This window comes from Stomoxys calcitrans, chromosome 3 (genome assembly GCF_963082655.1).
Source record: "Stomoxys calcitrans chromosome 3, idStoCalc2.1, whole genome shotgun sequence".
Taxonomy (NCBI): domain Eukaryota; kingdom Metazoa; phylum Arthropoda; class Insecta; order Diptera; family Muscidae; genus Stomoxys; species Stomoxys calcitrans.
In genome coordinates this window covers 48,131,147-48,154,518 of record NC_081554.1, presented here as the reverse complement: position 1 = coordinate 48,154,518, position 23,372 = coordinate 48,131,147, and the positions used below count along the sequence as shown (strand labels likewise).

Here is a 23,372-nt window from a genome sequence, read left to right as displayed (position 1 = left end):
CTGAGTTTGGTATCGCTGCAAAATTAATAAGACTCTGCAGCATAACACTTGCCGATACGCGTTCCTCAGTAAGAATAGGAAAGCATCTCTCCGAACCATTCAATACCAAACAAGGTTTCAGACAAGGAGCCAGCCTATCGCGTGATCTCTTTAATATCCTGCTGGAGAAGATTATACGAGATGCCGATGTGAATACATATGGCACACTAATCACAAGAGAGAACACATGCTACTCGCCTATGCCGACTACATCGATATCATAGGTCGGTCACCGGAAGTAGTAACTGCTGCCTTTGCAAGAATCGAAAGAGATTCAGTGAAAATGGGTTTTTGGCTGGGATGGTTTCAACTCCCAAAAAGCTTTGCACAACCGAGCAGATACAGAAAATGGAGAAAGTTGGGAACTACAACTTTGAGATAGTCAGTAACTTTATCTATCTCGGCAACACCGTAACCGAAACGAATGACACCAGTTTTGAGATTAAGCGAAGAATCATACTGGCAAACAGATGCTACTTTGGACTAAGTAAACAGGCCACCTCTCGACAGACAAAGATTACACTATACAAGACACTGATACTACCCGTGTTGGTATATGGTTCTGAGGCATGGCTACTCGTGAAAGAAGATGAGGCAGTACTTGGAGTGTTTGAGAGAAAGATTCTTCGTAAAATATATGGACCAGTTTGCGTAAATGGAGAATAAAGGCGACGTATGAACCACGAGCTGTATGACGACGATAGCATAGTTACACGCATCAATATATAACGTCTGCGTTGGATAGGTCATGTTGTCACAATGGATGAAGAAGCTCTAGCAAAGAAAACTTTTGAAGGCAAACCGGGAAGACCAAAAGCCCGATGGAATGATCAAGTGGTAGGAGACGCCTCGAAACTTGGTGTCAGAGATTTTAGAATGAGCACAAAAGATCGAGGCGCTTGGAACGCTATCCTACGTTCGGCTAGTGGGTCATGTTTTCGCCCAAAATGTTATGTTATTCTACGATCGGCTAGTCGAACAAATGTTTTGTCATAACCAATTAAAGTAAAAAAGTAAACTTTTCGCCCAAAACATGACCTTCTATGATGGCGAAATGTACACCAATCCAACTAAGTGGAGTTACAATCGGCTTTCAAGGTTATAAATCATTATAAAGGGTGATTTTTTTGAGGTTAGGATTTTCATGCATTAGTATTTGACAGATCACGTGGGATTTCAGACATGGTGTCAAAGAGAAAGATGCTCAGTATGCTTTGACATTTCATCATGAATAGACTTACTAACGAGCAACGCTTGCAAATCATTGAATTTTATTACCAAAATCAGTGTTCGGTTCGAAATGTGTTCAAATTTTGACAAATTTTGTTCAGCGATGAGGCTCATTTCTTGTTGAATGGCTACGTAAATAAGCAAAATTGCCGCATTTGGAGTGAAGAGCAACCAGAAGCCGTTCAAGAACTGCCCATGCATCCCGAAAAATGCACTGTTTGGTGTGGTTTGTACGCTGGTGGAATCATTGGACCGTATTTTTTCAAAGATGCTGTTGGACGCAACGTTACGGTGAATGAACACATTTCGAACCGAACACTGATTTTGGTAATAAAATTCAATGATTTGCAAGCGTTGCTCGTTAGTAAGTCTATTCATGATGAAATGTCAAAGCATACTGAGCATCTTTCTCTTTGACACCATGTCTGAAATCCCACGTGATCTGTCAAATACTAATGCATGAAAATCCTAACCTCAAAAAAATCACCCTTTATATCCATCGGTTTCGATTATTCTACGTTTGGCTAGTGGAACAAATGTTTTGTCATAACCAATTAAAGTAAAAAAGTAAACTTTTCGCCCAAAATATGACCTTATATGATGGCGAAAGTCGAGTTACCATTTTTCCAGGACAGCTCTATGCTTGGTTAATTTTCTAACCAATCGGCTTTCAAGGTTATAAATCATTATATTTCCATCGGTTTCGATTACAGCAGGTGTGTCAGTCCACTTAAAGAGCTCTTTATGAACAACAACCATCCCCAGAGTTTAGCGATCACTCTACAAACTCGACTACATATACTCTTCAAAATTAATATGAGAAACAGCTTTATGGGACTGGCGATAAATTGGTGTAAAATAAATTTTAATTCTTAATAAAACTATTAACATTTTTTCGTATGCCTCATGTGCAATGAGAAATGGATAATGAACTTTAAGAAATGATGTATGGATTGGATCAGATCCATTGTATAGAAATATCTGTATGAATTTATAAAACGTGCCCATGTGGACATGTGTAAACAAAAATAAATATTCTCGCATACTGCATACTTTCTATTTGATACATACCGCCTTCTTCGTTGGCTTTCGCTTCGCTCCATTTAGACAACTGAAGAGAAAGAACAAAAAAAAAACACATAGTAAACATTAATTGAATGTATCATGAAGATCTGTCAGTGATTCATTTACCAAGATGATTGATTTGATGTGTATATCGAAAACTAAAAGTTGATAACATGATAAATGAAATTCAAATGATCTTTAGAAATTTTTTGGCTCTCGATTCATACATAGGGATAAAACAATTATATGTTCGTTTGCCTTGCTTTGTTTGTCTAAATACAACATATATCAGCACCTTTCCACTTTGATGTCTTCATCATACAAGACTAGAAACTTTTTATGATGATGGATAGATTTTAGATAATATTTATGTTTACAATGAACTGAAATTAAACATTCATTTCCGTTTCCCATTGAATATAAAAACTCATAGAAAAAAAATATCGCCAAATTTTTTTTATAGAAGAAAAGTGGAAAAAATCTAGAGATATGAAATTTGTACAACAAATTGGTCTATATGAATAAAATAAAAAAAAAAAAAAATTAAAAGCGTGCTAAGTTCGGCCGGGCCGAATCTTACATACCCTCCACCACGGATCGCACTTGTCGAGCTCTTTTCCCGGCATCTCTTCTTGGGCAAAAAAAATTATATAAGAAAAGATAAGAGCGATATCAAGATATGGTCCGGTTTAGACCACAATTAAATTACAGGGTGGCTGATGAATATTGCTACAATGATGAATATTGCTACATTTTTTTTTCGGTGTATGGAATACATTTTTCTTTTTTTGGTAGCGGCTTTCATCAGCCACCCTGTATATGTTGGAGACCTTTGTAAAATGTCAGCCAATTCGAACAAAAATTGCGCCCTTTAGGGGCTCAAGAAGTAAAATAGAGAGATCGATTTATATGGGAGCTGTATCGGTCTATAGACTGACTCAGACCATAATAAACACGTGTGCTGATGGTCATGAGAGAATCCGTCGTACAAAATTTCAGGTAAATCGGATAATAATTGCGACCTCTAGAGGCTTAAGAAGTCAAGATCGCAGATCGGTTTATATGGCAGCTATATCAGGTTATGAACCGATTTGAACCTTATTTGACACAATTGTCGAAAATAAGAACAAAATACTTCATGAAAAATTTCAGCCAAATCGGATAGGAATTGCGCCCTCTAGAAGCTCAAGAAGTCAAGTCCCCAGATCTGTTTATATGGCAGCTATATCAGGTTATGGACCGATTTGAACCATACTAGGCACAGTTATTGGATATCTTTACAAAACACGTTGTGCACAATTTCATTCTAATCGGATAAGAATTGCGCACTCTAGAGGCTCAAGAAGTCAAGACCCAAGATCGGTTTATATGACAACTATATCAGGTTATAGACCGATTTGAACCATACTTGGCACAGTTGTTGGATATCATAACAAAACACGTCGTGCAAAATTTCATTTCAATCGGATAAGAATTGCACCCTCTAAAGGTTCAAGAAGTCAAGACCCAAGATCGGTTTATATGACAGCTATATCAGGTTATGGACCGATTTGAACCATACTAGGCACAGTTGTTGGATATCATAACAAAACACGTTGTTCAAAATTTTATTCCAATCGGAAAAGAATTGCGCACTCTAGAGGCTCAAGAAGTCAAGACCCAAGATCGGTTTATATGACAGCTATATCAGGTTATGGACCGATTTGAACCATACTAAGCACAGTTGTTGGATATCATAACAAAACACGTTGTGCACAATTTCATTCCAATCGGATAAGAAATGCGCACTCTAAAGGCTCAAGAAGTCAAGACCCAAGATCGGTTTATATGACAGCTATATCAGGTTATGGACCGATTTGAACCATACTTGGCACAGTTGTTGGATATCATAACAAAACACGTTGTGCACAATTTCATTCCAATCGGATAAGAAATGCGCACTCTAGAGGCTCAAGAAGTCAAGACCCAAGATCGGTTTATATGGCAGCTATATCAGGTTATAGACCGATTTGAACCATACTTAGCACAGTTGTTGGATATCATAACAAAACACGTCGTGCAAAATTTCATTCCAATCGGATAAGAATTGCCCCCTCTAAAGGTTCAAGAAGTCAAGACCCAAGATCGGTTTATATGGCAGCTATTGGGTTGCCCAAAAAGTAATTGCGGATTTTTTAAAAGAAAGTAAATGCATTTTTAATAAAACTTAGAATGAACTTTAATCAAATATACTTTTTTACACTTTTTTTCTAAAGCAAGCTAAAAGTAACAGCTGACAACTGACGGAAGAAAGAATGCAATTACAGAGTCACAAGCTGTGAAAAAATTTGTCAACGCCGACTACATGAAAAATCCGCAATTACTTTTTGGGCAACCCAATATATCAGTTTATGGACCGATTTGAACCATACTAGGCACAGTTGTTGGATATCATTAAAAAACACGTCGTGCAAAATTTCATTCCAATCGGATAAGAATTGCGCACTCTAGAGGCTCAAGAAGTCAAGACCCAAGATCGGTTTATATGACAGCTATATCATTGACGACCCACGCAAACGAAAAAAGGACCATGATTTGCTGATCTGCACCTGGAATGTCCGCACTCTCTATAGAGAAGGTGCAGTATGCGCGCTGGCGGATGTATTAGAGAAGTACAAGGCAGATATTACCGCCTTACAGGAAGTGCGATGGACTGGGAATGGCGTCACTACAACACCAAACGGTGACGACCTATACTATAGCTGTCATAACACAAGGCATGAATTTGGCTGTGGATTTGGGGTTAGTCGGAGACTGAAACACCTTGTCTCCAACTTTACTCCGGTGGATGAGAGGCTAGCCACAATCCGCATAAAAGCCAAATTCTTCAACATCAGCCTTATTTGTGCCCATGCCCCGACGGAAGACAAAGACGAGCAGAGAGAGATAATATGAGCGCTACCCCGCCCATGATATTAAAATCGTTCTAGAAGATTTTAATGCGAAAATAGGGAAGGAAGACATCTTTGGTTCAACAGTCGGAAAGTTTACTCTCCACGAGATAATGTCCAGTAATGGGTTGAGGCTGATGGATTTCGCCGCGGCAAAAAACATGGTAGTTAGTAGCACCAGATTTCAACATAAAAATATTCACAAAGCCACATGGCTGTCATCCGATCAAAACACGAGAAACCAAATTGATCACGTTGTGATAGATGGAAGGCCTTCATCCAGCTGTACGATCGATCCGTGGAGCGAATATAGATTTGGATCATTACCTCGTTGCAGCAAGGGTTCGCACCCGTTTGTACATGGCGAGGAAAGTACGATCTGACACAGCACGGAAGCCGGACACTGAAAAACTGCAAACACAACAAATGGCAGCGGCATACTCCACTCGACCAACCCAACTGCTTGATGAAAGCACTCCTTATTCCGATGATATAATGGCGCAGTAGCAAACTATTGCCCACTCCATGGAAAATGCCGCGAAATCCGTAGCTGGGTACCGGAAGCCTCCTTCAAGAAACCCATGGTACCACCAAGAGTGTCGAGATGCTACTGAAGCCAAGAATGCGGCATATAGAGCAAACCTGCAATCAGTAGCAACGCACCAGATGAAGCAGAGGTGTCGGGAGAAAAGGAGAGAGGAGAAACGTCTATTCCGCAGAAAGAAAAAGGAAATGGAAAGACGTGAGTGTGAGCGAATTGAGATGCCTAAGAATTAAACATCAAACCGATGGCTTTGGTGCAGGCACATCTTCCTGCAGAGACAATGAAGGAAATCTGGTAACTGGCACAGATAGCGGGCTAAGGATATGGAAAGAACATTTTACCCAACTGCTAGTGTCAGACGATGGCGGCGAAGAGGATACCGCAGAACCAATCAATGATGATGGTATAGAAAGTTTATCTCCTACTCAGAATGAGGTCCAAGTAGCAGTGACCCGACTAAAGAACAACAAGGCAGCAGAAGCCGACGAGTTACCCGCTGAACTCCCCGCTTTCAAGTACTCTGGGAAAACCAAGCCAGCCATCCCGCAATGGAGACTCCAGACAGTGTCCTGCGGAGATAGACAAAGTTGGAACAGGAACGAAGGAAGTGCGCACGGCCCCTGAGTCTTCATGGAGGACTGTGACTTCCAAAAGGAGGCCACAGCCATCACAGAAGGGGAAGATGGTCGCTGAGAATGGTAAGGAGCCGCCCTCTTATGCCAGAGTGGCAAGGAAGCACAACAGAGATGAGCTGACTTATGCAGTCATCAATATCGGCTGTGCATCCGGGAGGATTTCAACAGATCATCGGTCCCAAGTGGAGAATCTGGTTAACGATCGGATTTTTGAACATGTGTGAAACTCTGTAGAGAGTCCACCCATACAAATGATGGGCTGCAAGTATAGAGGGGACATCTTAACGCTGCGCTTTGTGTCAGCGGAATGAGTTGATACCGCCAAAAAGCTCGTTGGAAGTATTCACAGTCCCTGGGGCGCAAGGCTCGACCTTGTGAGAAAGATAGACATCCCAAAGCTCACAAAGGCGACGGTCTTCATCAAGGATGTGGGCGGCAAATTCGCGACGGAATGGATGATGGAAGTCTTAAACAAACAAAACCAAGAGTTGGTCGTGGAGAAATGGGCGATTTTCCACAGGGAGGAAAACCGCTGCGCTTTGCGTCAGCGGAATGTTTGATACCGTCAAAAAACTCGTTCGAAGTATTCACACTCTCTGGGGCGCAAGGCTCGACCTTGTGAGAAAGATGGACATCCCACAGCTCACAAAGGCGACGGTATTCATCAAGGATGTAGGCGGCAAAATTGCGACGGAACGCATGATAGAAGTCTTAAACAAGCAAAACCAAGAGATGGTCGTGAAGAAATGGGCGGTTTTCCACAGGGAGGGGAAGGAAGAAGAAACTCTTCTTGTGGTGGGCATTGATCAAGTCTCCATGACAAGTTTGGCTTAGACTAAAGGCGTGGCGTACTACGGGGCCATGACCTTTTTTTCAAGATTGGGAAGACAAGGATAGGCGCCGACTATCTGGCGCCTCATTTGGTCAAAATTTTCACAGCGTGCCTAGAAGAATCCTAACCTATTACGGACGCTGACTGGGGAGGAATATGAAACCTTCTGCTATGCAGACGATGTTATAATACTTCTCCAAACCAGCTATGCAGAAGGACCCAAAAGGTCTAGCATATGGCATATAACTGGGCTAGACCCAGGCGTCTCAATTTTAACCCAGAGAAGAGAAATTAGGACCATACAACAATTTCAGAGAACATGTTGTCTTGGCATAGGCGGAACAATGAGGACCACGACCACTAAGACACTTGAGACTATTCTAAATGTGCGACCTGTGTACATACAGATTAAGTGTGAGGCAGCCACGGTGGCTATTAGACTTAAGACGATGGGAGAATGGATTGAGGAGCAGCTCATACCATCGCGGTACAATCGAGGCGACGATAGGAAACCTGGAAGGAAGGGAAGAGGTTCCCGATCGGATACCGGACTATTGCCGTCTGGAAGATCATGTTACAAGAATGGATCAAAGCTACTGGACAGAGTGGGCCTGGGGGTCTACATTGAGAACCCAAAACTGAGATCTGTTTTAGACTGCCTGACCATAATACGGTCTTGCAGGCGGAGATCCGGAAGATCACGGAATGCGTGAGGTAGTGTGGTACTAACGCGAGGACGTCGAGTGTAAACATCTTTGCTGACAATAACCTGGCCATAAGGACAATAAAAAACCAGGATGGTAAGACCACGAACACAAGTCTCCGTGACAAGTTTGGCTAAGACTAAAGGCATGCCGTACTATGGGGCTATGACCGTCTTTTCAATATTGGGAAGACAATGATGGATGCCGACTATCTGGCGCCTCATCTGGCCACTATTTTCACAGCGTGCCTAGGACTTGCATATACTCCGAAAGGCTGGTAGGAGGCAAGGGTGGTGTTTACACCAAAGCCCGGCAAGGCAAGTTATGCGACACCAAAGGCCTACAGGCCTTTAAGCTTTACGTCCCTTCTACTCAAAACCATGGAAAGCATTGTGAACACCATGATAAAGAGTAGGACATCCAGCGAACTACTTAAATACAAACAGCATGCCTATGTCAAGGGAAGGTCTGAAATCTGTTTTAGACTGTCTGACGTAATACGGTCCAGCGGGCGGAGTTCCGGGTGATCCCGGAATGCGTGAGGTGGTGTGGTACTAACGCGAGGACGTCGAGTGTGAACATCTTTGCTGACAATAAACTGGCCATAAGGACAATAAAAACCCAGGATGGTAAGACCACGAACACACTTAGAGTGTAAAAAGGAGATTAACGCCTTCTCTGAGGATAACACAATCCGCATCGTTTGAGTGCCGGACCATAAGGGAGTAAGGGAGAATGAAAAAGCAGACGATTTGGCAGGGAAGGCCAGAGAACTGCCGTCGATAAACTTGGTTAACCCGAAGCCTTTACGGTCGACGCAGTCCTATTTTAATGCACGGGCGACAAACGCTACTGTGAAACATCAAAATAGTTGGTAGTTGGCAAAAATCCTATGTTGTGATCCGGATCGTGAGAGGACGAGGCTATTACTGAAGGGAAATATGAAGGAGGTCAATATAGCTTTTGGTGTCATAACGGGACACATAGCAATACGAGCAAAACCGGTACGGCAAGTGATAGTATGTGTAGGGCATGTGGGGAAGATGATGAGACGTTCGAGCATTTCCGTTGGTCATACAGGGTGGCTGATGAAAGCCGCTACCAAAAAAAAATGTAATAACTTTTTTTCTATTTAATAATAATAATTTAATAATTAATTTAATTAATTAATTAATTAATTTAATTAATAATAATTTAATAATTAATTTAATAATTTAATTTAACATGAATAAAAGAAAAATGTATTCCATACACCGAAAAAAAAATGTAGCAATATTCATCATTGTAGCAATATTCATCAGCCACCCTGTAGGCCGATTTTCGCGGCTAACAGACAACTGTACTTAGATAGGGACCCGATACCAGACATGAACCAACTTAGGGGAGTGGTATGGAAAACAATTAAGGGTTTTGTTAGTAGCACGGAATTCCTAACTTAAAATTTTCTTTTCGAGGTTACTTTTTAGTTGTTACAGCGCACAATAAGCCGATTACTGGCTTAAATGTATGTCCATAGTGGCATGTGGCAGATTAATATCTGCACCCTCTTTTCAACTAACCTAACTAAATTGAAAAAATTAATTTAAAAAATTCTTATATAATTAAAAAAAAAAAATAAATAAATAAAATTAAGATTAAACTTCATTGAATTTTATTTATATATTTTCCTTTTTTTCGCATAGTTTGATCTAATGTGTACATTTCCAAAGTATGTAAACTTTGTCTGTACACTTACTGTAGCACCACTAGCACAAAGAAATTTACTCTGCTGTAAATTATGCAGCTGCTGTTGCATTGTTGTAGAACAAACAAAATTGCTTTAGAGCTTAAAGTTATTACTTTCAGTGTTTTTTTTTCTCATTTTATATTGTTTTGGCAGAAGATGACAAGGACATTATCTGTAGCAGCTGCAGCCATAGAAACCAAATTCAACAAAGCTTATGGAAGACAAACATAAAGGTATTAAGTTCAGCCAGGTCGAACTGTTAATACCCATTTTCCACAGGATACGAAGGCTTATCTTAACAGAATATATGGTAAAGGAAGAAAAGCTTTCAACCATTTAAGTCACCCGGTCCTGATGGAATATTTTTGGCGTTACTACAGAAGAGGTCGGACTATCTGGGGCCCCATTTGGCTGGTATGTTCAAAGAGTGGCTGCCGTCAAGGTAAGTTATGCCACACCAAAGGCCTACAGACCTATAAGCCTTACGTCATTTATGCTCAAAATCATGAAACGTGTTGTGGATACAATTATTAAGAGTAGAACATTCTGCAAAATGTTCAACTACAAACAGCATGCCTATGTCAAGAGAAGACCGGTGGATACTGCCTAGCATAAGATTACATAGAAAATAGAAAAATTCTGCGATGCCATGGCGTACACATTGGTGGTATGCATTGACATCGAGGAAGCTTTTAACAACGTGCGGACTGGCACACTGATCCAATCCTTTGACCAGTACTGGGTGAACCGGGACCTTAGAGACTGAATATATCCATGTCAAGGAAAGGCACAAGGCACGCCACAGGGGGATATTTTATCGCCACTTCTATGGGCGGCCACTATAAATGACCTATTACGTATGCAGACTGAGGAAGAATTCGAACCCGTTTGCCACGCAGACGACGTTATAATACTTATAAGGGGTCGAAAGGGTATTGCATATGGTAGACGACTGGGCTAGACCTAGGTAGACGACTGTTAACCCGAAGAAGACTGAAATCCGATCATTCACAAGGAAGACGAAGGTAGGCTTCTTCACTTTGATGCACCACGTTTCCTGAATAGAACGACTTCGATATCTGACAAGAGGAAGGTAAGACCACGAACACATTTGGAGTGTAAGAAGGACATTAACGCCTTCTCTGAGGATAACACAATCCGCATCGTTTGAGTGCCGGGCCATAACGGAGTAAGGGAGAATAAGACAGCAGACGATTTGGCAGTGAAGGCCAGAGGACTGCTGTCAATAAACTTGGTTAACCCGAAGCCTTTCGGGTCGACACAGTCTAAGTTAAGGGCGTGGGCTACTAACGCATGTAAGACTGTGGAACAGCGAAACGGTTGGTTGGACGGCGAAAATCCCATGGGGAAATCCAGATTGTGAGAAGACAAAGCTATTGCTGAAGGGAAATAAGCAGGAGCTTAGTATAGCTTTCGGTATCACAACCCAGGACTACGAGCTAAATTATCCGAAATCGGTGCGGCAAGTGGGGGGCATGTGAGGCAGAGACGTTGGACGATTTCCTATGTCATTGCCCAGCATTCGCGGCTAACAGACAACGTTACTCAGGTGGGGACATAACACCAGACATAAGCCAACTTAAGGGCGTGGAACAAGTTTTTTGTAAATTAGATTTTCTTTTCCGAGGTTACATTTTAGTATTTAGAGCGCACAATAAGCCGATTAATGGCTTAAGTGTATGTCCATAGTGGCATGGGGCTCAATAATATCCGCACCCTCTTTTCAACTTAACCTAAATTTTCCCCAAACAAAATTTCTTTACAAATTTCTCTAAACACAAAATTTCTAACAAATATTCTGTCCAAAATTTTCTATAAAGAAAACATTTCAAAGATTTTATAAAATTTCCTCTAAACATTAAAGATTTCAAATTGTCTCTAAAAATAAATTTTTCTTTGAATTTTTTTCTCCAAAAACAAAATATCCAAGTAACTTTTTTTTTTATTTTATTTAAAGGACAATTTTTTGTTTCAAAATATGCACTAAGCCACATCCCTTTTCTAGCTGATGCATATCCATCGTATCTGGGCTTCCTGTTTAGCCTTCGACTCCAACAAGCCAAAAAGCCACACAAAAAAGTCTGTGTTTTCTTCTGCATGGCATTACAAAGCGTCTTTGTGTGTGTGTATAGATGTGAGTATTTCTCAAAATCCTTGAAAATCAAAAACTGCTCAAGCAACTGGACTGAACTTGTTTTCAAAAATAATAACATAAACATAGACATAGACCACTGGAAAACCACCAACTGACTGACCCTTCATGAACTGAAAGAAATATCGTAAAAACCACACTAATCTGCCATGACTACTACCTACACTGCAAAAAAAAAACCTCATTACCACCATTGACCTTATCCAGAGCATCAACATCATTGCAGTGATAGTTTAATGTTGGCAGCCGCCCACATTTTGGCAACTTCAATTCATCTACCCTTGTTGGCTTGCACAAATCTATCTTTGTGTGCAAATGCAAATGTGTTCAACTCTTTGCCATATGCCTGTGGTATAATGCCATTGGTAGAATTATGGAAATTTAATGGAAAGCACAAAAGACTGAACTGATACTAGTTACTATGCGGTTTTCCCAACAGCCGTTATATGCTTCTACAGAAAACACAATGGAAGTTTAGTATTATCCTATATGAGTTCAATTTAGGATAGATTAGGTTAAAAAGAGGGTGCGGATATTAATCCGCCCATGTCACTATGGACATACACCTAAGCCAGTAATCGGCTTGTTGTGCACTCTAAAAACTAAACAAGAGGGAACGGGCTAAGTTCGACTGGGCCGAATCTTATATACCGTCCAACATGGATCGCATTTGTCTATGCGCGGTATCTCTTTTTAGGCAAACAAAGAATATTCAATGAGAATTGTTATGCTATTGCAGTTATATCAAGTTATAGTCCGATTTGGATCATAAATGAATGCTGAACATTGTAGAAGTCATTGTGTAATATTTCAGTTCATTCGGATAAGAATTGCGCCTAGTAGGGGCTCAAGAAGCAAAATTGGGAGATAGGTTTATATGGGAGCAGTATCAAGCTTTTGATCGATTCAGACCATATTAGACACGTATGTTGAAGGTCATGAGAGAAGCCGTTGTACAAAATTTCTGCCAAATCGGACGAGAATTGCGCCCTCTAGAGGTTCAAGAAGTCAATAGCCAAGATCGGTTTATATGGCAGCTATATCAAAACATGGCGCTGCTGTTGGAAGTGATACCAAAACACCACGTGCAAAATTTCAGTCAAATCGGACGAGAATTGCGCCCTCTGGAGGCTCAAGAAGTCAAGATCCCAGATCGGTTTATATGGCAGCTATACCAGATTATGAACCGATTTGAATCATACTAAACACAGTTGTTGGAATTGATATCACACAACCTCGTGCAAAATTTCAGTCAAATCGGACGAGAATTGCGCCCTCTAGAGGTTCAAGAAGTCAATACCCAAGATCGGTTTATATGGCAGCTATATCAAAACATTGACCGATTTTAACCATGTATCAAAACATGCGGCAGCTGTTGGAAGTGATAATAAAACACCACGGTCAAAATTTCAGTCAAATCGGAAGAGAATTGCGCCCTCTAGAGGCTGAAGAAGTCAATACCCAAGATCGGTTTATATGGCAGCTATATCAGGTTATGAGCCGATTTGAACTATACGTAGCACAGTTGTTGGAAGTGATATCAAAACACCACGTGCAAAATTTCAGTCAAATCGGACGAGAATTGCGCCCTCTAGAGGCTCAAGAAGTCAAGATCCAAGATCGGTTTATATGGCAGCTATATCGAAACATGGACCGATTTGGCCCATTTACAATCCCAACCGACTTACACTTATAAAAAGTATTTGTGCAAAATTTGAAGCGGCCAGCCCCCTTGGAAAGTTAGCGTGCTTTTGACAGACAGACGGACGGACCGACATGGCTAGATCGACTTAAAATGACGATCAAGAATATATATACTTTATGGGGTCTCAGATGCACATTTCGAGGTGTTACAAACGGAATGACGAAATTAGTATACCCCCATCCTATCGTGGAGGGTATAAAAAGTAACCTCGATAAAGAAAATCTAAGTTGGGGATTCGGTGCTACTTACAAAATCCTTGATTGTTTTCCATGCCACGCCAAGTACCTGTCTTTTCGCAGCGAAAGCTGGACTATAACATAAGAAATGTTCCAACGTCTCATCATCTTCCCCACATGCCCCCACCTAAGTACCAGTGTCTTTTCGTAGCGAAAGCTGGACTATAACACAAGAAATGTTCCAACGTCTCATCATCTTCCCCACATGCCCTACACATGCTATCACTTGCTGCACCGATTTCGCATAAGTGAGCTCGTAATCCTATGTGTCCCGTTATGATACCAAAAGCTTAACTCACCTCCTTCTTACTTCCTTTCAGTAATATTCGTAGCCTTGTCCTCTCACGATCCGGATCCCCATAAGATTTTCACCCAATAAGATTCCGACTGTTTCGCTGTTCAAGAGTCTTACATGCGCTTTCGTCGCCCACGCACTTAAATCGGACTGCGTCGATCCAAAAGGCTTCGGGTTAACCAAGTTTATAGACGGCAGTCCTCTGGCCTTCACTGCCAAATCGTCTGCCCTTTCATTCCCGCTTATTCCGTTATGGCCCGGCACCCAAACGATGCGGATCGTGCCATCATCAGAGAAGGCGTTAATCTCCTTCTTACACTGCACGACTGCTCGTGACCTTAACCTGCCGGTTGTTTTTGCCCTTATGGCAATTTTACTGTCCGTAAAGATGTTAATGCTCCACGTCCTCGCGTTAGTACCGCACCACCTCACTCATTCCGTGATCGACCGGAACTCCACCTACAGGACCGTATTATGGTCAGGCAGTCTAAAACAGATCTCAGTCCCTGGGTTCTTAATGTAGACCCCACGCCAACTCTGTCCTCTAGCTTTGATCCATCCTTGTAATATGATCTCTCACGATCTGGATTACCGCATAGGATTTTCGCCGTCCTACCGACTGTTTCGCTATGCCACAATGTTACATGCCCGTGTGTCGACCACGACCTTAAATCGGACTGCGTTAACCCGAAAGGCATCGGGTTAACCAAGTTTATCGACGGCAGTTCTCTGGATTTCACCGCCAAATCGTATGTCCTTTCTTTCCCCCTTACTCCGTTATGGCTTGGCACCCTCTCCTTCTTACACTGCAAGATTGTTCGTGACCTTACCCTCCTGACCCTTATTTCCCTTATGGCAATTTTACTGTCGGTAAACATGTTCACACCAGACGTCCTCGCATGAAAACCACACCACGTCACGCATTCCGTGATCGCCCGGATCTCCGCCTGCAGGACCGTATTAGACCGTATTATGATCAAGCAGTCTAAAACAGATCTCAGTCTCTGGGATCTCAATGTAGACCCCAGGCCTACTCAGTCCTCTAGCTTTGATCCATCCGTGTACATGATCTTCCAGATGACAATACTAGGGTTCCGTCAAACCAAGACTGTGCCGATGGCACCAGGTCATCGCACTCGACTTCAAGGTTCATCTCAGGTACCCGCTCGGAAACCTCTTCCCTTCCTTCCAGGTTTCCTATCGTCGCCTCGATTATACTGCGATGGTATGAGCTGCTCCCACCCTCAATCCATTCTCCCATCGTCTTAAGTCTCATAGCCGCAGTGGCTGCCTCACACTTAATCTGTATGTCACTGGGTCGGATAACTAGAATAGTCTCCAGTGCCCTAGTGGGTGTGGTCCTCATCGCTCCGCCTATGCCAGGACAACATGATTTCTGAACCTGTTGTATGGTCCTTATGTTGCATTTTTTCTCCATAGCAGTCCACCAAACTACTGAGGGGTAAATAAATATAGGTCTAATCACGCTCCTGTAGAACCAGTGGACTATCCTCAGATTCAAGCACCATTTCGAGCCTACGGCCCGTCTACATAATGCCCAATTCAGTTTCCTGTCCAAGATCACACCCAAGTATTTGACCTTCTCAGATATCGAAATCGTCTAATTGAGAAAACGTGGTGCGTTAAATTGGCCCACCTTCGTCTTCCTCGAGAACAGGAATATTTCAGTCTTCTCTGGGTTAACATTGAGACCTCTGGGTCTAGCCCAGTCATATGCCATATGCAAGACCCTTTCAGCCCTTCTGCAAAGCTCGTTCGCACCCTTACCCCTAAGAAATATTATAACATAGTCTGTTCGGGGTTCAACTTCCTCCTCAGTCAGCATCTGTAATAGGTCATTTATGGTGATCCCTCATAGGAGTGGCGATAAAATGCCCCTCTGTGGCGTGCCTTGTGCCACCTTCTCCGTTATATATTTATGTCATGGGACCCGCAATTTATCCCCCTGTTCCATGCAAATGTAAATTTTGCCAATGAACATTCCACTAAGGAACAAGGGCAAACTTCTCACATATCATTGAGTGCAGTCCGATTTAAGTTTTAAGCTCAATGATAAGGGACCTCCTTTTTATAGCCGAGTCCTTGCGACACCTCTTTGGAGAGAAGTTTTACATGGCACAGTACATCACAAATGTTGCCAACATTAAGAGGGGAAACCAAATTTTTTCTGATGGTCTTGACAGGATTCGAACCCAGGCGTTCAGCGTCATAGGGGGACATTCTAACCTCTGCGCTACGGTGACCTCCTGTTATATAGTATATAGGTTATCGAGTCTCTAAGGACAGGGTTCACCCGGTTCTGGGCGAAGGATTGGATCAGTGTGTCGGTCCGGACATTTTTAAAAGCCCCCTCGATGTCAATGCATGTCGCCAGGGTGTACGTTTTGACATCGAAGGATTCTTCTATTTTATGGACAACCTCGTCCAAGGAAGTCCCATGGAACGTATTATGGACATCATGATACATAGTAGGTCATCCAGCGAACTGCTCAAACAAAAACAGTATGCCTATGTCAAAGGAAGGCTTATGGGTCTGTGTGACTTTGGTGTCCCATAACTTGCCTTGCCGGGCTTGGGTATAAACACCAACCTTGCCTCCTGCCAGGCTTTCGGAGTATATGCAAGTCCTAGGCACGCTGTGAAAATATTGGCCAGATGAGGCGCCAGATAGTCTGTCTCTTTCTGTAGTAACGCTGGAAATATTCCATTAGGACCGGGTGACTTAAATGGTTTGAAGCTCCCCAAGGACTTCTTCAGTAATTATAAACCTTCGATCAACTTCATTATTCCAAGATTCCGATGTCTCCGTGAGTCTCTTCGTATCCTGTGGAAAACGGGTTTTCATCAAAAGCCTCAACATGTCCTCCGTTGTCTCTGCTCTCACTCTCTTGTCGTATACTAAAGTTTCAATTTGGACATGGGTTTTTGAGAGAAACTTTTTTATCTTGGCGGCGTCATTAACAATATCGACCTGTTCGCAGAGAAGCTTCCAGGAGGCACGTTGTGCCGCTCTGGTAATCTTATTGTATTCCTTGAGCTGTGTGTAATACACATCCCAATAAACTTCCGCTTTTTTACGACGTGCTCTGTTAAATAGTCCGCGGACCTCTTTCCCAATATTGCAAATCTCCCCGGTCATTTTCTGTATAAGCTATACTCCAAAATTCACATATCTTAATGAATGAAGATGAACGTTGGCTTCATACATACATAAGATAATAAGAATGGTAAAGGACCTCTATTGGGATAGAAAAAACTAGTAAAAAATATGCCATTTGAGAACGGAAAACTAATGAAGATTTGCCAGCCCGCACATTTTTTTGAAATATCAATGTGACCAACTTTATGGCCCCGCCAAGAGGCAGCCAAGCGCCTAGGGTCAGCTCTTACCTTTTAAAATTTCAAAGAATTTTGTCTATCAGTTCTCAAATGACATATTTTTTACTATTTTTTTCGATTCTATCCTACTGTGGGAGGTGTCATTACTAAGGGTACAGGTTTGGGAAGATGAGTTCAAATTAGAAGTTATACCCTGGCCGTTATTGCCATTTGCATTCGCTTAATCCAAAAATTGGCCCTTTATAACTTCTTCTTCTCTTTGTTCAACACATTCAATAACTACTCATAGATTTAATCCTAATAACTAACGCCCAAAACAAATAAGTATCTTGCGTATACCATACGCACCTTGTTGTTTGAATAAAACCCCCTGACTTTTTTGAAAGTTTGGGTTAATGTTTTAAACAATGAATATTTAAAATTTTTACTTTATTTTGTTCCTCTACCTGTCTCTCTAAAAATCAAATATGACCTTAGACCAAGGTTTTCTGCACCCATTTAAAATCATAAAGGGCTAAAGAAGAAGATACAAAATAGTGAGAGAGAGAGCGAAGCAGACAGCGAAAGAGAGAGAGAGAGAGCAAACGGATGGATGGTACACAAAGCATAACAACATTAGTACCTCAACTGTAATTGCAAACATCCTCTTAAGCATCCTCATCACCAATGTTGTTGTTATTGTTGTGGTTGTGGCTGTTTATTAATGTCATGGTTGCCAGTTATCACAACAACATGACATTGCTTAGATGAGTATCTTCATGTAAACATCTATGGATTTTGCATATCTTGCACTACCATATACACGCACGTATAGGTGTTAGTGTGATGTATGCATGTTGTGTACAATTCTCTTTATCATCCAAGGTTTGTTTTGTTGAAGTTTATCAGTTGGCTAAGGATTTAGAGGGAATGCTGGTGAACTCTATTTGTCTTGACTGACGGCAAATAAATGATGTGCATAATAGTACTTATATTTGTTGTCACAACAATAAGACAATTGGTCATGGATATACATGTATGTTAGCTTGGAACACATATACGTTATTAGAAACTGTTTATTAAAACAAGAAAAATTGGTTTAAAATGAATTTTATGATAAATTTTGTGAACACAAATAAAAATTGACAACTAAGAAGTAAATATGTAAAATCAAACTAAGTATTTGTAGAACTGATCAAGGGCAGAAATTATTTTGATTAAATTTCATGGCAACATAACCGAAAAATATCAACAGATAATCCTCCAACTGTTTCACATTTCTGTGATTTGGTTCCTACTTTTCCTGGGTTTTGAAAGACGTAATAGAAGTCAATATACAAAGAGCCAAATCGGGGAGGAACTGCGCCCTTTAGATTCTCAACAAATCTAATAGGAAATACTGTTTGATAACTGCTATATCCTCTTATTAACCATTTTAAAGAGTTTCAGCTTCGATTCTTTGAGAGCAATACCATTGGTTTAAATTTAGGTTGAATGGGTATCACACCATGAATGAAAATTCATGCTCATTTGGTCCATTGTGATACCCTAGTTGCAGAAAGGTTAAATAAGGGGGTAAAGAAGTGGCATGTTTCCCCAGATCAGAACTATAGACAAAATAGGCAGGTCAAGAGATATACAAAGAGAAGCAAGAGCAAAACTCCATCCCGACACACCTTCATGTATGTGAATTAGGGTGGGGCGATTTTAATATCTTAAGGGTCCTTCCACGATCACGGATACCAAAACAATGCCAGCAGATTTCGAAGAAGTGCTTTTAGTTCTTTGAACAAAAGCGACATTTCGCACAATTAATAGCAATTGTAATTAATTGTTCACGAATTGGGCCACAAACAACTCTGTTTAAATTAAGTTGCTTTGATTGTGTGCCATTGTATGAGTTTTGTTTGTGAAAATGCGGCAAATTTTGCAAACAATTAATAGAAAATTTTCATGCGATTGAACTTAGTACTTACTAGGCTTAAGTGGCTATTTCGTTATGCACACCCTACTTTCAAATACAATAAGGTACCCCCTTCATTTTCACAGCTAATCAGATCCTGATGGCAGAATCGGCCCAACAACCGCCCCGTAACATCCAATGCATCATGCCTGGTCTTAACGTCGTACTCCTTCCTAACTACCGCCTCGGTACACTTTTTCTTCTCGATCATTGTGCGGAGGCCACAACTACTACAGCCTGACGAAGGTCCAGCCCTACCTTCCAACTCCTACCGATCAAGTAAGTTACAACAGGAGCCTTACTTGATCGGTAGGATCTCCTCGATGTACCTTCTCCAGTTTAGTGTCTGCTCAATAATTACGTCCCAGGTACTTGGCCTCTCGAAGAAGCGGCCAAGTACCTGGGTATAGTGTTTTCAGGATAAGACTAACCAGTTGGCTGATATATTTGCAGGGACTCTTTCCTGCCAGATAGCAATCAACCGCTCCCCTTAGTGAAAAATGTATCTGTCCAAGGTTATGGAGAGCATGGTTAATCACCATATTGTGAGGTATTTAGAGTCTAATGACCTTCTTAGTGACCAACAGTATGGATTCCGCAGAAATTGCTCTACCGGCGACTTCATGGCATTTCGGTCGGAACGTTGAAGTAGTTCAATCCACCAGTTTGGTGAGAGTAAGGGTGTGGCTCTGGATATCTCCAATAGGGTCTGACACGGTGCACTACTATGTCGCATTTGGTGTCGGTAATGACTTCGCTCGACTTATTTTGAGCTTTCCCAGAGATCGCACTATACGAGTCGTTATAGATGGGTTCTCATCCAATGAGCATAATTTGATCGCAGATTACCCCAAGGCCCTGTCCTTTCTCCTGCTCTTTGTCTTATTTTCATCAACGATCTGTTTATTCAGACATCGAATCCGATCTACTCATTTGCGGATGACAGTAACAGTCATTTGTACTCAAAGGCCGAGTCTTCGAGAGATTGAGGACAAGTGGCAGGTTGTGAACGATACACTCTGCCAGGATTTGCTGGCCATTTCTGAGTGGGGTCGAATCAATCGAGTAGCCCCTTCAAACTTCAAGACGATCCAAAAATACAGTGTAAAATTGCTAATAGCTGCTTACCAATCAAGGGTCGAGAAGGTTCTTTAAGATGAAGCAGAGACTCTTATCCGCCTGTATTCATTTGGCAGGGAGTGGCTCGATTTTCCTGCTTTCTAGATGAAACCACCCTAATTTCCTGCCATCCACTCGGCACATGGTCAAGCAAAACGCAGAGCCTCAAAATTGCCTCAAGAAGCCGAGTGTAGCACTGCCCTTATTAACATATGAGGCTATATGCCATCGATTTCAGTTACCTTATAAGGTTCAAATGAAATTACGCCTCTTTTTTGTAACTACCAAATATTCGATGGACCTTCTAACCCCTTTTTGGTGATATCTTCTATTTTTCAATCCGTTTTACAATGTTTATTTTCTTTTGTAAAGTTATGCATTCTTCTAACCTATCCTTTAACTGCAATAAATATAAACACATTAAAAAACAAAATGCCCTTATCATCCACACTGTACATAAAAAATGGCATTGGTTGCACACCCTGTCGTATGATAAACATCTCAGTTAAAATTTGCAGCTACCATCAATCATACGTAACCATGTACCCACATAAAAGGCCCAACGGATTCATTCACAATATGCCGGCTCTTCAAACAGAGCAAAACTCAATAACACTTATGCCAGCTTTTCTCACTAAACGCTACCATGGGCCAAAAACCAAACAAACAAACAACACAATTTTCATTAACACAAACAACACAACTTAAGGGGAACCGTGCAGGAATGTAAAAGAAAAACGTGTAAAATCATTTATTTTCTTAGTGTGAAACGAAAACAAAAACCCCAAACGCAAGTGGTAGAAGTGCTTGAGGTTTTATGTTTTATATGTATTTGTAGCGTTGCTCTTCTGGCTGCCAATTGTTTGCGGCATGAATTCTTTTCTTTACATCTGATATTCATGTGAGACTTGTTATTCTTCTTCTTGTTTTCTTGCATGTGTTGTATGATGGCACAACTACAACTATCACACTCGCGTAACCAACGCAAGTAAAGCCTTTGTTGTGAATTTGTGTTACCACACTTGTACACAAGAGTACAAGATGCACCCATAAAAGAAACGAATTTAACCTACTTTCTCAACTGAATATATTGTTGTGTTTGTGCGATAGTCGTCACCCTCACCCACGAGTCGTGCTACACTCAGCCAGTTTTGTAGGTGACGTTTGCAAATATATCCTATATGAACCATGTGACTGCTTTGGCAGGACACAGTGATACGAAACTGAAACTTCCAATGAAACTCATGGGCATAATATTATCATAGCTAAAAAAAAATATAAGGTAACCACAACAAACCCGTTCCCTAGGCCATAAGTATTGCCATAGCAAAATTGAAAGCAATATGGTTGTCAAACACAAGGTTTTGAAATTGCCTCCTGGTATAACCTTTCTTAATTGCATAGCAATAATAATCACTCCGTTTAAAGTCGACCTATCTGAATCTTCGTGCTAGCTTAGGCCTCCTAAGGGTTTATGGGAAAACAAAATCGTATGAAATGAACCACTTTAAATCGTAATAGGTGTTTGGTTTCTCCTTCCCTTCTTTCCTCGTTCTACTGCCTTGCGCCATACTATGGTGGACCTATTTTTATACCCTCCACCATTGGATGGGGGTATATTAATTTCTACACCCTGTTTGTAACACATCGAAATATTGATTTGAAACCCCAACAAAGTATATAAATTCTTAATCGCCGATTTAGCCATGTTGGTCCGTCTGTATGTCTCTCGAAAGCACGCTAACTTCCGAAGGAGTATAGGTAGGTACTTCAAATTTTGCACAAATACTTCTTATTAGTGCAGGTTGGTTGGGATTGTTATGATGGGCCAAATCGAATGATTTTTCGTTATCTCTGCCGCATAAGCCGATCTCCCAGTATGAATTCTTCAGCCTCTAGGGGGTGCAATTATTATCCAATTTTGATGAAATTTCGCACAATGACATCTTCTATCACCACCAACATACATGCCAAGTAATCGAATCGGACAAAAACCTGATATATATCCTATATAAAGCGAATTCTCGATTATACTTCTTGAGCCCCTATAGGGCGCAATTGTTATCCGATTCAACAGATGAGCCAAGTATGGCCCGAATCGGTTCAAAACTTGATATAGCTGCCATATAAACCAATTTCCCGATTATACTTCTTGAGCCTATTTTTATCAGATTTGGATGAAATTTCACACAACGACTTATTCTATGAACTCCAACATACGTGCCAAGAATAGTCTGAATCGATCGAAAACGTTATATAGCTACCATATAAACCGATCTCCCGATTGCACTACTTGAGCTCCTAGAAGACGCAGTTATTGTCTGATCTGGCTGAAATGAACAACGACTTCATCTGTGACTTTCAACTAAAGTGCCAAATATGGCCTGAATACGCAAATATTGCCCATGAACCAAAACCTGATATACAAATATTGACCATGAACATTCCATCAAGAAATAGGGGGGAAAATTAAGTGCAGTCCGATTCAAATTCAAGTTCAATGATAAGGGTCCTCCATTTTATAGCCGAGTCCCAACGGCGTGCTGCAGTGCGAGACCACTTTGGAGAGAAGTCTTTACATGGCATAGTACCTCACAAATGTTGCCGACGTAAGGTGGAGCAAACCACCGTTGACATTTTTTTCTGATGGTCTCGCCTGGATTCGCACCCAGGCGTTCAGCGTCATAGACGGACATGCTAATTTCTGCGCTACGGTGGCCTCCGCCATAACCTGATATAGCTTCCCTATAAATCAATCTCCCGATTTGTCTTCTTAAGCCCCTAAAGGTCAACCCTGAAATTTTGTACAATGCCTTGTACTATGGTCTCCATCATCC

General features: G+C 41.3%; 1 protein-coding gene across 1 annotated transcript in view; it reads right to left on the bottom strand.

Annotated features, from left to right (window-relative positions):
- LOC106082776 (transient receptor potential-gamma protein) overlaps window positions 1–23,372 on the bottom strand; it is a gene marked incomplete in the record, with an annotated part of 109,873 nt that overhangs the window by 68,582 nt on the left and 17,919 nt on the right. The window contains 1 exon segment of the mRNA XM_059365203.1: window positions 2,341–2,380.